Source organism: Chiroxiphia lanceolata, chromosome 13 (genome assembly GCF_009829145.1).
Source record: "Chiroxiphia lanceolata isolate bChiLan1 chromosome 13, bChiLan1.pri, whole genome shotgun sequence".
In the NCBI taxonomy this organism is placed as follows: Eukaryota; Metazoa; Chordata; class Aves; order Passeriformes; family Pipridae; genus Chiroxiphia; species Chiroxiphia lanceolata.
The window spans coordinates 272,423-289,843 of record NC_045649.1 but is presented as its reverse complement, the minus strand read 5'-3'; the positions used below and the strand labels follow the sequence as shown (position 1 = coordinate 289,843).

Sequence of the window (17,421 nt, the reverse complement as noted above, 5' to 3'; positions counted from 1 at the left end):
TTAAATAGCCAGTGGAACTGATTGGCCATGTGATATGATCTTTCATTTCATTTAAATGAATGCAATGGGTTGAATAAAGTTAAATATTTAGCATCCTGAGCACAACAGCAAAAAATGAAAAAATGCTTGGTATGTGTTTAAAAACATGATGACACATTTCTCAACAGCAAGTTCACAATGCACTGGCTTGCTCTGTAATATAACACATAAATAGTTTTAGGCACACAGAGGGGTAGTGATGTTATTATAATGTTTCAAATTAATGGTGTATACACAAATGTTAAGGTATATCAAAGAGAATTAAACTGTTTAAGAACTCACAGATCATTTTCCTGCCTTTTTTGCTGATAGGTGAGCAGGCCTTGAACTGACCTGAAGGCATGGTCTGTTTTACCCTTTCCTCACACACAAATTCCACCTTACAACAGGGGAGATGACACCCCTTTCTGTGCTTCAGCTGGTTTTATAGTTTCTTAGTTCCTAAATGTTTGTAACATCTTGGAACCACCATTTCTGAAGAAGCTGGGGCCCTGCTACCCCGGGCCAGGGAGCTGCCCCTGTGGCTGCCCCTGTGCCAGACCCTCCAGCTCTGCAGTGCTGAGTTTCATTTCAGGTGTGCTCATTTCCAGCTCTTCTTCAGCATGTCAGAGTAACACAGTGATCACCTCCAAATGGCCTTGCCATTGCTTTTTTATGTGCCAAGGAAATCCCTTCTCATTTCCTGCATTTACAGGCAAAATTAAACACACGGAGTGTGGCATTGCTAAGCTTGGGAAGTGAAGTTTCATACTTTCAGGCTAAGTGTGAACTAACATTTCACCTTATCTGCTTCAGCCACATCCACTTCCTTTTCCTTCTGCTTCCTCCCGTTTCCATGCACAAAGTGGCTCACCATCATTCCTGTTTAAGGAGGAGGATGGTGGTGTCTCTGATCTCTGCTGTGGGCTGGAACTGGGATGCAGAAACGTGCCTCAGGTCGGTATCTTTCAGTAAAGTGAACGAGCAAACAAAACCAAAAAAACAAAACTAAAAAACCTCACAGGAAACCCAGCTTGGTATGTCTGAACCAGAAGAAAAAGACAAGCCTCTTAAACTAGCAACTTCCCATATTTTGATTAATATTATAGTGTATTCAATTCTTCAAAGAGCTATATGTTAAAGGAACAGTAATTACTAAAAAATCCAATGGCAGGGAGAACTTAAGGATTTCTCTTTCTATAACATCATGAGCTGCTTTGAACAATTAGTTATCTCTAAAATCTATTGTGTAATTAATGGTTACATGACAGCAAATAAATAATACAGCATACAAATATTTTCTATTTAAGGAAGAAGGATTTTAACCTGTATATGAAGAGGCTCAGGAAATAGGAAATTGGGAATGGAGAGGACTCCGTTCAATCCACAAGAAATTTGAGGGATGCTATAGTAAGAAAGGCAGTGAAAGTAAGGAAATATTTCTCGACTAAATTTAGAACTGGCCTAGGAAAATCCGGGCTGCAGGTGTTGATGGAAATGTTGCAGGAATTTTAAAACAGTTTAGTTTTATGACCATTTATCCAAGCTAAGGCAATGATAGGAAGTAACCCTATCTTACTGCCCCAGGGTAGGAGCCAGGGGTCAGGAGGGCACTCCTTTTAGTGCCACAATATTACCTGCATCTCAAAAGAAGAATTTTGCTGTTTCTTCTGAGTAGAATTCACATTCCTAGAAAATTCAGATGGTTAATATTCTGGACAAGGAGTTCAGTTTCGTATTTAATATAAAATATTCCTGTAGAAATTCCATCATGCCTCACAATGAAAGCCAAAGGTCAGAGTGGGTTCCAGGAGTGCCCTGGTGAGCTGAGAGAGGCTGTGCTGCTTGTGAGCCCTGGCTGGGCTCTCATTGCTCCTGCTTCAGGCAGGGAAAGAGGAGAGGAAGGGAAGTGCCCAAGGCTACACAATAAATGTCAGCCTAAGAGTTGGAAAAGTGCAATAATATATTACCATGGTTAAGTATAGATCTAACAAATTATCATCACACAATACAGGAGGGCAAAATGCTTCAAAATTTTATTGCTAATATACTTTTATGAGTTTTAATAGAATTGGTATGAATTCTATAGTAATTAATACCAGATAGGAAGGTATGTAGGTAGACTTCTTAAGGAAGGTAGACTTCTTAAACTAGAGTTTTTCAAATGGCTTCCTGGATTGACAATAAGGGAGAAGTAATAACAGAGAAATTTACATTAAAATAATACATTAAAGCTTAAAAAATAAATTTTCTCAGATAGAATGACTAAAATGTTATATATGTAAAGTATATATTAAACATATGAACAATTGCCTTTACAGACAAAGTTTTCCACAACTTGATTAAAATGAAAGTTTTAGGTTTTGATTGCAAGTGTTTAAAGATGTTTTTTAAAAAGCAAGGAATATACACCTACCTTGTAGGTATTTGATTTCAACATGTCTCAGAGGTCAGACTGCAATTCAAGGTTATTACTTCTTACATTTACAGGGAAGATCACACACAAATAGTTGCTTTATGTCCATCACATATAATCCCTCACTTTAGAAATGAGCCCAGAGGCTACTGTAAGATGTCTTAGAAGGCCGCAGAACAAAAGGAGTGATTTTTATTTTAGTTTCATAACAGAACCAAAAAATTATTTTAGTCTCAAACTAGCAGCAAATTGGAAATGCACCCTGAATCCTGGCGTTTTTCATTGATAATACAAGCTTTGATTTTTAAAAGTAATATATTTAAGACCCCTGTTGTATTATGCCTGATTTTTACATTCTGAAAGTAGAGTTTCTGGTATGCTGTGTCATGATTTGGAGTTTTAATATCAGACCTCTAAAATGATGTTTCAAATTGGTTGTATATTTTTGACTTAGATGTGATGAGCACAATAGTGTGGGACAGATTTTTTGTAGATTAGTTTAATTTTGGGCAGATTATATGTCAGAGAAGACAAAGAAGATGAAGCCTACATCTCTTATTAATCCATCTAAAATGGATTTCCTTCTCAGTCTACAATATATTTGTCTCAGGTATTACCTTAGTTTCAGGTATCTATCATGGCCAGCTTTCTTCAGGAATTTAAACCCTGTCTCCAGGTGGGACTGCCTGTTATGAATCATTGCATTTAGGAAAAGCAATCCAGGAAGCTGGTTTTGCTGAAGTATCATTCGTGCCTTCACAGCTCTCCGTTTTCAGCTGAGCTGGGGGGATGCTGCAGATGACACCCAGGTTTTTCACTTGGCTTTCACTTTTATGTAACACAGCCATCTCAGAGCCTCTGGCATTTATTTCTTTTGTAACCTACAATATTCACATATTCACTAGAATACAGAGAAAACTATTCCCAAAAGGTTTAGTGAGCTGATGAATCATCATCTAACCTTTTGCTCAATCAGCACAAGGAATCAGTCAGCACACAGTAACTGTGTCTGTGTGCACACATGTATGCATGCACATACACTGGTATTTTAGGGAGAAATTTGTGTACAGAGAGTGTCATACTTTTCCACAGGATAAATAAATTGTTTTACCAAAGTCATTCAAATAGATCTGTTATAAAAGCAAGGGAAATCCCTAACTAAGCAAGGAGTTTGTTCCTGCATAACTGTTGCAGGCATTATTTCATCTCATTGACTTTAATATGACCACTCCCAAGCTGAAAATTAAGTATGTGCTGAATGTTTAGATTTTTAAAGGAACCAGAATATAAAGATCTTCCCAAACAGAAAAATGGTCTCAGGGATTTTTTGCTTTTGGAAGAGTTTCCTAAAATGTATTTTACTTTGCCTGATGATATTTCTGGTGTCTTCAACAGTTTTTTCACAGGTGTAGTCTATTGCCATGTGCATGTGTTCTTGAAATATGAGATGCATCTGCTCTCTAAAGATATTTAAAAATTGTAACTCCCAGAAGAAAATAATTTTGTATCTAAAGACTGAGGGGCCCAGCATGATCACCTAGCCTGAGTACCCATATATATTGTACACAAGTTCCTGTTGGCTAACGAAGTATCATGAAGTGCAGTTTTGTGCAGTAAGAGCAATAACAATCTGGACAAAGAACAGACTGCAGAGCATGTGATGTGCTGCATATTCACACCCCAGCACGCCCTCTAGTAGCTTGTTTATACATTTGTACCTACAGGCAGTAGAATCCTTGTTTCACCTTTTGCCTAAACTTCATTGAATAGAGGCAAACAGCCTCTATTGTTAGATATTAGATACAGATATTAGAAACAGAAAGAAAAGAACTATTAAATTGGCTAAATTCAGTCTGAGTATACCCAAGTTGCCTATCACATAAGCATTCTCTCTGATTTTACAGACAGAAGATGCAGGAGATTAAGTAACCTCTGTACGAATTTTTGGAACATAGAAGGTAATTTAGAAACAGAATTAAGACTCTCTGATTCCGTGGCAGTTTTTCCAAATTAGGTAGTCTTTGTCAGGCACATCATGATAATTTTGGTGTACTTGTTCTTTTCATCTGTTCTAACATACATAATGAGTTTGCAACTTTTTTTCCTCCTACATCCATCCTCATTTCCTTGTTTCCTCAGCCACATCTTTCAGTCATTCGAGTCTCCTCTGTGAGCGGTTTCACAGCCCCTTTGTCATAGTGGTGCTAAAGGAAGCTCACAAATAATGGATTAGGTATAAAAAAGATGGCTGTGAGGTACTGTATCAGTGAGACAGTCCTGCTACCCTTGTGTCTTGTAAAACTGTCCTGTATATTTTTCCTACTGTCTTAACTTAAACTTGCAAATGAAGGTAGGCTCACACAGTGTGTGACAACAGAGGCTATATGACACACAGCTGATTAATTCTGCTCAGGATTTTGTGTCTACTTTCTTGACTTTCATCTTCATGAATCCATGACATCATGCACAAATTGAACAGTCTAAGTACAAAATTGATCCATTTTGTGACTGTCTGTGAATTGTCCTTTAGCACTGTGAGAGCTACTACTGCAATGATAAAGTTTGTTGTTTGTCAACTCTGGCTTAGCCTTTGCTGAGTAGACCATAACATAAGTGCTTTTTGAAAAGTTATGGAAGTTTTCATGTCTGTTGGCCCTGTCATCCCTGGCATACTGAGAAAGGAATTCTAAAGCATCCCCTAACAAGCTTTTTATCAAAGTATTAGCCTCAAAGAGTTACCTTCTCTTCTGGGCCAGTGTACATAGGAAATGTTTCCAGCGTTAATCATTAACACAGTAGTGCTAAAAGAATTGTTTGGATCTATGAACATTCAGCAGTTTTAATTTGCTAACATGAGAGACTCTGCAGGTTTACAGATTCTCATGAAAATATGCAAAAGCAGCATACATTCACTGCTGCTGGGAACAGCCCTTTTACAGTGCATGTGTATCTGTGTACGCACAGAATATATATTAGAAATCAGGAGTAAACTGAGTTTCTGCTTATAAAATTCAGAGATTCATGGTTTTCTTTCTTGTACAGTATCATATAGAATCAGATGAGTTTATTATGGTGAAGCTTATTTGATCTGATTTGATTTGGTCTATTACATTTCCTTTCCTGTTTTACAGTTGACTGAATTTTTCCCTTGGGATATGGAGTCAGGACTGAAGTAAAACAGTAAGCTTTAGTCCTTCAAGTCTTTTGCCAAAGTAAGGCAGATAAATGTAAAATTTACTATATCTCACTAACAGCTTTGAGGAAAGAACAACTTCCCTGCTACTTATAGTTAACCTCAATATGGGTCAAAAAAAAATTTAAAAGGTGAATTGTGCACAGTGCTCCCACGAGTATAAATGTTAATTAGGCAGCTTTGCTCCTGGCACATGGATATTACTTTATATGACCACAATATCAAACAGAAGAGATACAGCAATAATCAGCTTTCTGTCTCACGATCTTAAAACAATGCATAGAGATTCCTTTCATTTAGTATATTGTAATAATTGCAGCAAACTAATTTAATGGAAGAAATAAGAAACAACACAGAGCAACAAGTTTCATTATTTGCATACTTAGGAGACTTCCTGAAGCTGGAAGTAAACAGTGGTTTTGGTATCGAAATTCCCTGCATGCAATCTTTGTCTCCATCATTAGCTGGCAGTTTACTGTAAACATCCAAGTGTAAATATGTCTCGAGGTTGGATTTTAAGTTGAATACCAATTAATTTGAGCAGGGTTTTCTAGATTTAAGGGATAGGATGAAAGACAGGTTTGGTCATAAATAAATAAACAAGCAGCAAAAACTGGCATCTAGCTGGAAGTATTGGGATGGCAGGTGAAAATTACTCTGGAGGACCAACCTCACTGAGGCCTGTAAATGTAAGGGTGAGGTGGGGGCAAAAAAGAGAGATGTTAACAGAACCTCTGACTGATTTTAACAGCATTTTTGAAAGATTTAACTTAGAACATGTATGACTAGCATGTAAATTGGTTTTGCACGCTTTCTGATTAGTTTTGGTAGTGTTCTGGTTTCTACCAAAGCAAGAGCTGGTTGTACACAGTCAGTCCACAGAAATGTTTAAGAAATCAGGAGTTTGGACTGTGAGTGCACAGGTTGTTCTCAGTGATAAAGACAGTTTTCAAGCTTTGCTCCCTTTGTACCTCTATCCTGGTACATGGTCCTGGTGGTGATAGTGCAGCTGTTTGTGAGTCTACATGGTTAACATATCAGGGAAATTAGGAATTTCTAAAATAAACCTTTTTCTTAGGGTTAATGTAACCCTTGATGTCCTAAGAAAAAGGATAATTTTTAACAATAATATCAATACTTGATATTTTTCATCATGCAGCCCCACAGGCACTTGTATGAACCATTGTATCAAATCCCAGAATGGGGACAGGGAACTTCTCGAAGAGACTTTGCTACAGAAAACACAGGATATCGAGACAATCTCTTCCTTCAAGCATTTGAAAAGTAGATTTTTGTTTTTCACGGATTTTCAATGTGCATTATTGTTTCTGTGGAAGCCACTAGAGAGCAGCAGACACTTCAGGAGTGGCCAGTCATAAAGGTAACTGCTAAACTGACATCGAAATGATCGATCAGGTCATTTTGGTAAAGGAGGCAGAACTGGGACACTACTTGCATGATTTTCTTACAGACACATTCTGTTTGTTTTCTTGGTACCCTTGCAAGTAGACAGTACACGTTTTCAGGTGCAGTTCTACAGATTCTTTCTTTTCACTGGTCTCCAAAGTGGTCTCAATTCCATTCACAAGTTTAAGTAAGTGCTTCATCATCATCATCACAAATAGCACTTCACCAGTTTGAAAGACGAGAAGCATAAGAACAAATCATTGCTAGTGAAAAACTTTCTCTAATTAGATATTAGTTCACTTTTAAAATACAGGGTAGATTACAATCTGATGTGTCTCTAAAAATTTTCATAGATATTGCTCACCCTTCAGTGTTCTTGCTGAAAAAAAAATTTGTCTGAACTGGCCCTTTGATTTTCAGCAGCAGCAGAGAGATGAAGCTTAAAGGATGTGGAAATTAAATCTAGCCTGGACTATCACAGATTATGTCATATTTCCTCTGTAGACAGATTCAGCCTTTAAGAATGTATTTTTGCACCTTTTAAAATCACTTTCTTCTGTAGGTCTTCAGAGTAGGGTCAAAAATATGTATGATAAAGCTAGTTGTTTTGATAGTGAAGGTTCCATGTATACCCTAATCAAGCTTTGCCACGGCTGGGAGACAGGATTCCTATATTATCCTAAGAACAACATAATGCTTGCAGTCACAGCATGCATTATTTTCCCACACTGCTCACCCCCTCCTCCTTACTGAGGAGGAAAGGAAGGAGAATGGAGATGACCTTCAGTTATACTGGGGATAAATGGCAAATAAGAAAAAAAAGGTGAGAAAGGGAATTTTAACATTGCCAAGTAAAAAAAAAGTACACAAGCTGTTTTTTTTTTCCCTAGACCACAAAGTTCTGGTGGGTGAACTCTTCTGTTGCCCTAATTTTTTAGGCGTTTCCATGTATTTTCCAAGGAATTTCTACTTTTAGAGGTTCCATGTATTTCTACTTCCATGGTAGAAGTGTAAATTTGGTTTCCCAGTTTCAGAGTCTCCCTTTGGTCCATTGTTTTGACCTCTTGAAAATGTGCCTCCAAGTCATAGGAAAGCTCAGTCTTTGTGTTGGTGGGATCCAAGCTTTGCAGCGACTGTGACTGACATACCAAACATGTCTGCGTGCTGCCAGGTGGGGAGCTGTTCTCCCTCAGGGCAGGGTTGGTGGAGTTCAGGGGGGAGCGAAAACACGCAGCGAGTGTTCCCATTACTGGTGGGAAGGGCTTCAGTTTTAGCCGGGGGTGCAATTAAGGCTTTGTGTCAGTTTAGAATGCAAATTAAGAGAATCAGCTGAAAAGTCTTTTCTCAGAATCCTAACCAGACAAAATGGTTGGAGCTCTTTGGAGTTTAAAGTTTTAGGTTAAGAGAGGAATTATTAAGTAGATACTTTAAATGCAGCTTTCCTTTCTTGCTGTGATGATCACGTTTTTACATGTGAACTAGCACATATGCTGCTGACTTTTCTTTTCTTGATATTTAGTGGAAAAAAAAAACTAGTGGAAAAAAACTGAGTCATATTCATTTATATCAGTCTATCACCACAAAATGGTTGGGCATCATTTGTTTTTCAGAACCCAAAATTTCTGTGTAAACCTGAAGTCCTTTACATTAAATTTTCAAGTTAATATAGCAAAACATTAGACCACCAAGTTTACATATTTAAACATAAACAGTGGCAACAATTAGAAGGCCCTTATAATTAATTTCATAATTAGATTTTTACATTATTAATATATATTCAGTCTTTCATATGTTGACTATCTTTTATATGATATTAACTGTGCTGTATAAAGTGTATGACTCAGTTTTTTGCAAGACACTGATTGAGATCCCTGTCTTTCCCAGATGATGTTTTACCTTGGGTCAGCTCTGGGCCTCTGAGGTAGCTCAGTCAGGGACCAGTTTCACAGCAATTTAAGACCAGGATGAACTCTGTCAGCACGGTGGTAGCTCCACCCCTCCCATCCCACGTTATTATAATTTTTACTGTAAACGTCCAAGTCAATTTTCGATATAACTGTAGGGGGGGGTTAATATAACAGTAATTTTCTGGAGGAAAAAACAGTCTCAGTGACTGGTGTTAAAGCAGTTTTCAGTCATGAAGCAATCTGCTCAGTGAAAGGGGAACTTCCATGAGGTGTCCAGATGTTGTAAAAAGGGAGGCTGGGGGACCAGTCGGTGGCTCTTTTCTTGTAATACACAATAAATATATACACAATAAATATATAAATTTCTTCTACTTTAAGTGTTGAGCTCTATTAAAGCAAATCAGTTCTTCCTAGCTGCATAACAGAATCTTAGTGAAAATGAATTTTTAAGTACAACATTTTCCTAAAAACCACTGTTCTAACCTACTCTATATGAGAGTAAAGTAAAAAATAACTGATAGGAGACTTCTACAGTTTTAAACAATGGCTTTGACAGAATTACACAGACTTATTTTTTTTCCAATTTGTATTTCAATGAAAAAAAAATCAACTATTTTGGTTTTCTATTTGCATGTAAATTTTAGTGTAAAAAGTCTTTCTGATAACATTGGATCAGCCTGATGAAAGTGCCAACTTTTTGGAAGAGGCAAACCCGAGGTTTTTCTTGCCTGATTCCATATGATGGAATGTCAATCCGGGTGTCATCAAATTCCATTATAATAATTACATTTCCTACCTAAATTCTCCCCTCTAATTTCAGTTAGACAAAGTTTTCTCCAGTTTCTGTGTTAGCATGTCTGTGTTACTGGTTCTCTTCCTCAGGGACTGGCACTTAGTGTGACACAGGCAGGTCCTGTAATCAGTGTGTGCCTTGGAATTGCTTTGTAAAACTTCCTCTTTTCCTGGACAGTAGAAAAAAGCAGTGGGAAGGTGAGATCATGCTATTGAGAACAGGCAGGAGCATGGGAGTAGAGGCTCCTAAGCCATCATTTCACATGATAATATTCAGTATTCAGTGGTATGATGGTACCCAGTGTTCCAAACATGACAGAGGGAACAGAAATACTCTGAAAGGCCACAAACAGCCCAATGAAGAGCAGCTCATACACAGACACCTGAACTTGCAGGAGATTGACAGTCAAAACCTAAAGGTCTGTTCCAGCAAGTTTTGACTAGTGAACTGTCTGGCTATAGCCGGGGAGGAGATAATAAATCAGATCGAGGCAGCTCCATCTTCTCTGTCCCTACCCGAGGGCTTGCCTGCTGAAAGGAAACGTCAGCTGTGTTACAAAACTGCTGATCCACAATCCTTGGTCAGAACAAAAATTGTGGAACTTACTGGTTAAAATTAAAGGAGTTTTGCCACATATCCCTATGATCCACTCCGACCGATCAGTGTTTGATATGAGGGTCATATGAGGGTCTAATCAAAGTTCAGGCTTTTTAATTTTTATTGTTTTCTACAAGTAATGAATTTTCAGCTTTGAATTTTCTGACACTAAGTTTAAGAAAAAAAAAGGTTATGGGGAATTTTGGAAAGCAATGTATATTACATTCAGTTATACTGGCTAATACTCTGAGAAGAAATAAATGTAAAGCTAATTAGCATAACAGAAGGCCTGTCTGTGGTACCACACACAGCTGCTCTGTCAGGGTTAAGGCTTTCTGAACCATCAACAGAGGCCACAAGGGTAATTACAAAGTAATTCAGTTCTTACCCATAACAAAGGCCCAACTATCACACTTGATTGCACTAATCTTATTATATTCAGAAAGACACATAGATGAGTACTGCAGATTGTGAACCTCTCCTTCTGCTGTACTTACCAGTGCTGTCCAGAGAATCTGAAGTCACTTGGAAATTTTTTCCTATATAACTGGGCTAAAACCTAGAGGTGGCTGAAGTGGATGCCTGTCGAGCTTCGAGAGCGCTGTTCCCAATGCAGGAGCAGCAGTGCCTTCCTGTCTTGGCTCTGATTGCTGCCCCATCCCCTGTTTGGATGCCCAGAGGGCTTATCCTCCTGGAAACAGCTCTGGCCTTAGGCTGCTGAAGGAAAAGGTATAGGAGGGGTTTACTATTCTTTGTAAGAAAGGAGGGGAGTAAGAGGGGAAGAAAGGCATCAGTAGTTATGATGCAGTTCTGGTTTAGGAAGCTGAGAGTGAAGCTAGATCTGAGTGACCCCTGAGTTGGTATCTGGATATATGCATATTTTCTTGTTTTCTTTCCTAGTCAGATAAGGGGAATTTGTATTAATCTCTTCTTAAATTTCACTGAGGTTAAAGGAAACTTTAGATGCAGATTCTCATGTAAAACATATCCCCCCATAGAGCCTGCTCAGAATTGCAGTGTAAATACAATACACTAACTTGTTTAGAGTGGCAGGTTTTTTATAGTAGCAAGAGGTTTAGAAAGTCTGAGGGTTGCTTTCTGTGACATTGGGGGTTCATGACATGTTTGACACACAGAAACAAAATAAGAATTTTGGTGGGCTCATTGTGAGAGCTGTGGGTCTGAAGCAGCTGCTATATTTATGTCCCACTCTTTACCTTCCCAGTCCAAAAAAAAAGGTGGAGTTTTGTTTGTTTGTTTGTACGTTCCAAACATGTAAACAAAAGCCAAGATTTATAAAAGGTTCCATAAAATAGAAGAGTTACTGTCAACGACAAGCAAAATCAATGACTGCTTTTTATTTTCTGTATCTTGATGCTTCAACAACATCTTTAGAAAAAGCCTAAAGGTTAGGAACCCAAAAGATATGTTACTTTCATTGAAAGATTATCCATATGAAGCCTTCATTTTGTCTTTTTTTTTTATGGCTTGTTTTTTATTTCAGTGTCCAAGTGTGATGGAAGTTCTTCAAGACTGACCCTGAAAGGTACCTGGCTCCCTCACAGAAGAGAGGATGGAAAAATAATCAGATGTTTTCACCACAAAATGGAGAAGTCATCTTTAACTTTCCTCAAAAAATGTTATCCTTATATGACAACATGTCAAGTCATTTGAGTCTGCTGGATACAATCAGATTTATTGTTACCCTTGACCTCTGAGAGCTCCTAAAAATTATCCTGAGCAGTGTCACATACGAACTAAAACCAGAAATACTGGGTAAACCAGTTACACTGACACGAATGAGCCAGGTGATGAATTCTGGCAATCTCCTACCTCACAAGAGAACAGCACCAATTGCACATATGAAGATTTTTTTTTTTTTCTGCATCCTGTAAGTATGAGTTGCAGCTTCATTCCTAATCCAGAATATGATACTCATTAATTACAGTTCTGTTATATTATGGAAGAAAAATATTTCAGCACACGTGTGTGAGCAGCACACACAGTTCCAGGTGAGAGCAGCACACGGAGTTCAGGTGAGAGCAGCACACACAGTTCCAGGTGAGAGCAGCACACACAGTTCCAGGTGAGAGCAGCACACACAGTTCCAGGTGAGAACAGCACACACAGCTCCGGGGTGGCTCCCGTGGGAACCACCAGAGGCTGCTCGAGAAACGCAGCCCCGCAGCCGCGGCCCGCAGGAGGGGGCTGCGGTCATGTGGAGACTGAAGAGAAGCATTAATAGAGCAGTTACCGAAAACACAATGTGTTCTTCCTGGATGGGACACGGGGAGGTACAAGAATAGGAGTTAAAAAAAAGGGGATGGTTCTTTTTTGATTTCTAGGTCATTTTATTTGCTGATTAAAAGTGTTAACAGTTGAAGACAAGATCTTGCTGACTGATGCTATTTCTATTACATATTGGCCATTCTGCTCGATGAAATTGAGGGGTGGAAAAAAAGAAAAGTTGTGCACAGGAGCAATTTAGAACTCCACCTAAAATATGAAGGGATTTCATTCTTGTCCACCCTTCTGAATAACTGCTTGGGAGAAAAAAGTGTATGTGTATAAATACTTACATAATTTACATTTTAAAATATATATGTGTATATATAAATACATATGCATGTTGTTGAGGAAAGGGTTCATAACAAATCTATCCTTTTGTTTCCATAATACACTGGAGTTTCTTGTTTAGTTCAGGTGAGAAGGAGAAACTTTCTGTTCACTGGAACTGCTGTCTCTTCAATAGCTCGACCAACAGAATACTTCCTTTTGATCTTTACTAAGGTCATACAGGGAATCACTGCAGGTATTGTACTAAACCCTGAATCCCTAAACTTCAAAGCATCATCTAGGACCTGACAAATAAGAACAAACCCCATATAGATGTCACGGGTCCTGAAAATCAGAATACACTACATCACAGAAATTAATTGCATGTAGCAGAATCTAGAGACAGAGTCCAAGGGAGGAGAGATCAGAAAGTATCACGGGCAAGTGTTGGCTCTGGAATGACCTCCCAAAATGGAGCTCACCTGAGTCCTGACTCATTCATTAGTAAATTTGGTATGGTGGAGCTGAAGCATCAGTAGTCAGAAGATTACTAGTAGCTCAGTGCTGATTCATCTGCAGCGTTAAATGTTGCATTAGTTAAGCAACAACAATTGAGAAAGAAGCTGTTTCCCAGAGATTAAGAGGTGATGGGGAAGACTCGATGGCCTGAGGCTGCTTTTGTTCTTAAAAGGTGGGGACAAGGAGGAAAAATCTGCATGGTATTTATTCATGAGCAAAGCTGGTTAACAAATAGGGACAGGATGTTTATAAAAGGACTATTCCTACCATAAGGAGTCCTTTCTTAAAAACCTGAATAATTTCATAGCAAACTAAAATTATACTTAAAAAAGGCAACTGTTCAAAGTGTATGTCTGTGCATACTGCTATAGGTGTATGTTCAGACCTACCTGAGGACAACACTCAAAATACATGTCCTTGTGCATCTGATATGTTGAAAAGATCTGTCCTTCATACCATCAGGTTTTTGTGATATTCTGGGAAAGAAGTGCTGACATTCTTGTTCAAGATCAATTTCTTTCTCAGGCATTGATGGTATAAATAAATTAAGCATAATGCTGTACTATTCTTTTTCTTCAGCTCTTTCCTTCATCTGTGCTCTAGCTACTACTCTCAAAAGATTTGAAAAATGTAAAATTCCAGAAGTAATTTGAAAGAGCTTGGGCTGAAAGAGTTGCTGTGGGTATTTCAAAATCCTGTTAAGTAGCTATGAGTGCGTGACCCATTAACCAATGAAGAATTTGGCTGCTTACTGTTTATTCTTGTTTTATTGTTTTGTCTCCTTCTGTACATGCATCTGAAGTAAATTACTGTTAGGTCTTTAAATCAATATGGTCTATACTAAACTGATTAGGATGTAGGCGATAACACTTTAGTTAAGGAATTTCCTTGAGGAAGTCTGTCCTTACTTCACTCCCATACTAAATTATTTGTTTGAAGGGCCCTATAAGGGCATGACATTGTGTTCATTCCTCTTCACGGCAGTACTTGCTAAAGCAGTTTGTAGTTGAAATGGCATTTCTGGCCCCAACCAACTGTCAAAAAGAAAAAAGTTGTGAAAACTACAACTTTATTTAGCTAAAGGAAAGTTGGGGAGTCAAGGCTTCTGAAAATTCCCTAAAAATTTTACTTGCCAAAACAAGTTCTGAACTCCTGGTTACAAACACAAGCCCAGCTTTTTACAGTGTGTGAGTAATGAGAAAGGGGTTGCATCATGGCTTTGGCCAGTCTTAGGGTTTGCTGAAAGGAGACTCTGCTCTCACTCCCGACTGTAAACCCATCTATTTATGTAGGCTCTGGCAGGAGCAGACTCCGTAGAACTAAGTCAGCCTGGCTGCTGATTAAAACGTGTTTTACTGGTGGATTAACAAATTGCCTTGGCTGAGCTGAAGTCTGACCACAACTGTGGCAGGTACAAAGAGGTGGGATACATGAAGCTGGGAAAAAGAAGTGTGGAGAAACAAGAAGGACCTCCCATTCCTGGCAGTAAGGAGCTGTCAAACCAGCTTAGCTGCACTGTTTAACTTCAAAAATTATGTTTGGAAATTTTGCCTGAAAAGGCATGTGTCATATTTAAGATTTTTCTGAACAGAGTTTAAGTTCACAATTCAATTCAGATTTCCAGGTGGTCATGTGAGCTTGTTGTCTGATAACTGTCCAAACCATTGAAGTTTTAGACTTAGGTATCATCTCAGTATTAAGGTTTTAAAAATTTCTCTTGGTACTACAATGCAATTAAATCAAATACAGAGAGATTTTAATACCCTCAGCCAGTTATGCAGTAGTCTCATCATGTCATGCCCACTAAGATGAAAAGTGGCAGAGCAGTGTATCAGCTTCCTATGAATGTCACAGTTTCGTACACCCTAGTCCTGCATTCTCTTAGCAGTGCTGCTGAGGCTGTTGAAGATGCTGTCACACATGACCTGTTGGTCTATACCAGGTCTGGAAATGTTTTCCTTACCCTAAAGCTGAATAGATCTTTGAAATGCTTCTGCTAGACCAACTTTTAGAACACAGTTATGTGTTAACTAGTTACAAGTCAGACAAAATATGAAAAATTGTTATGTGTAGGCCACAGGAGAGCTAAGTTGTGAATTGTGTTTTCCTTCTGGATCACAGCTTGACTACTTTGATCTACATCATGGCAAATGTTCCAGCAGAGGATGCTGTTCCTACTCAGCTCCAAGGTTTAATGTAGTAATGATGAAAGCTAAACTGAGCAAATAAATGGACATTTACCATTTAAGTACAAGATGGAGTGTTTCTATTAAGAGATGCTGCAACTGCTGAATGTTCTTATGGACTGTAAATTTTCCTTTTTTAAATGATAATTCAAGTAAAATACTCAGATTTTTTTCTTTTCTAACAAATTGAAATATTCTTTTTCTCCTTCTGCCTCATAGAGACAAACTGTACAGTGGTGCAACTGCAAGAGGAGTATGTTTGTCCTCTTGCCTTGGGTGTATCATGCAGTCACTGCCCAAGAACATTTTCAATGGTGACCTAATTCTGGGTGGGCTGTAAAGAAAAATGCCTGTTTAAAAAGGGAAAGGGAAAGAATATCCATGGGCTCTTTGAGGCTTCTATCCATCACCTCTATATTATGGAAGTCTTGTATCAGATTCCCACATGTCATTATTATATGTATATAAACATACATATTTTATATTTAAAATTGGATGTGTTTATTATCCTGTGGTTTTCTTTGTAGTGCAAAAGATGTGTGAGACTTATTACTGTTTGAACATGCCTACTGTACATTTTAGATACAGCTACTTGTTTTGATATTCTTCTCCAGGGTAAAAAATTCAAATTGGCCCAAAGAACACACAAATCTGGGGGAAAGGGAAAAGTCTAATCATTGAGTAACATTTGACTGTCATCTTCCCAAGACATTAGGGAGAATTATGAGAATTAAGCTGAAGAAAGCAAAGAGAAAGAGAAGGCAAAGGATGTTGTGCAACTGTGAGCAAGATTTCTTTTGTAACAAACAAAAGCAAGACTAACTTCACATGAAGTTAGTCATTTAAGACTGACTTTGTAAATCTGACTGGTGTTTGATCAGCACAGTGGTCCAACCATAAAAGTAGTTAAGGTACAGCTTAATGTTACTTCTACTATTTCCTGAACAACATACAAGTTAGGATTAATTTTTGGATGAGTACACAGGAGTAACTTCATTGTGGGCTGTTGCTTCAGTTGCTAGCACTTAGCATTTGATTGGAAGGTGGGGCAGGGGCTGCAGAGCCCTGCTGTAGTTCCTGTGTCATCTTCCACAGCACCTCATACAACAGGGTCATAGTTCCCTGGCCCAGCCAGTGCAGCATCTAGAGCATCCTGCACTAATCCCAGAGCCAGTGTGGCACCTTCTGCAGGTTAAATGGCAGTTCTGGTCCATTCATATCATTCTACCCTTTAGCCATGGGCAAAAGACACAGTTTTGAAATGTTCAAAATGAAGGCAAATAGTACAAATGTCCTTAAAACCTAAAATCACTGCACAGTTACAGTGGTGGAATGAAATGCACCTGAACAGTGCAAAGGAGTTGGATCCATGGAATATAACACTAGCACTGCATTCTTTATTTGGAATGGATCCAGAGTCCAGGAAGTACAATGTAGCTAATTGATATAAAAATAATGGCAATAAAGGTTTTGCTTTAACTTTTAACAGGAATTCACCCATGTTCTATTCAGGATTAGTAAATGAGTTTTTACAAGGCCCACTGGAGTCCTTTATTTGCTGACTTTTATTGAGTTCGGTTAGCAGGAAGCAGTAGTTGAATTTGAATACAAGAAGTTAACTCTGTGATGGATGTTGCATTCACAACTGACATCTGTCATGTCCCAATGAAACCTCTTGAGAAACTGTGTGAATGCTAAGAAATACAAGAGCTTTTGCAGGAGTGTGGTTTACTCACATTTGGAATCTTTGCATGCCCTAAGAAAAATTCAGTCATGATCCAGCCTCGGTCTCAAGCCGCCATTGGAGTTGATTTGAAATACACAGGATT

General features: G+C 38.4%; 1 protein-coding gene across 8 annotated transcripts in view; it reads left to right on the top strand.

The window, feature by feature from the left end:
• The window catches only part of LOC116793452 (leukotriene B4 receptor 1-like), a 51,750-nt gene that overhangs the window by 21,899 nt on the left and 12,430 nt on the right, over nucleotides 1-17,421 (top strand). For 5 of the 8 annotated variants that reach the window (XR_004359489.1, XR_004359488.1, XM_032701323.1 and 2 more), the window contains one exon: nucleotides 11,836-12,222. The gene's annotated coding sequence lies outside the window, so the exon portion shown is untranslated. Of the gene's footprint in view, nucleotides 1-1,328; nucleotides 1,447-5,565; nucleotides 5,647-11,835; nucleotides 12,223-16,206; nucleotides 16,374-17,421 lie in introns of all 8 variants that reach the window. The other 3 variants (XM_032701321.1, XM_032701320.1, XM_032701319.1) reach the window with 3 other exon arrangements.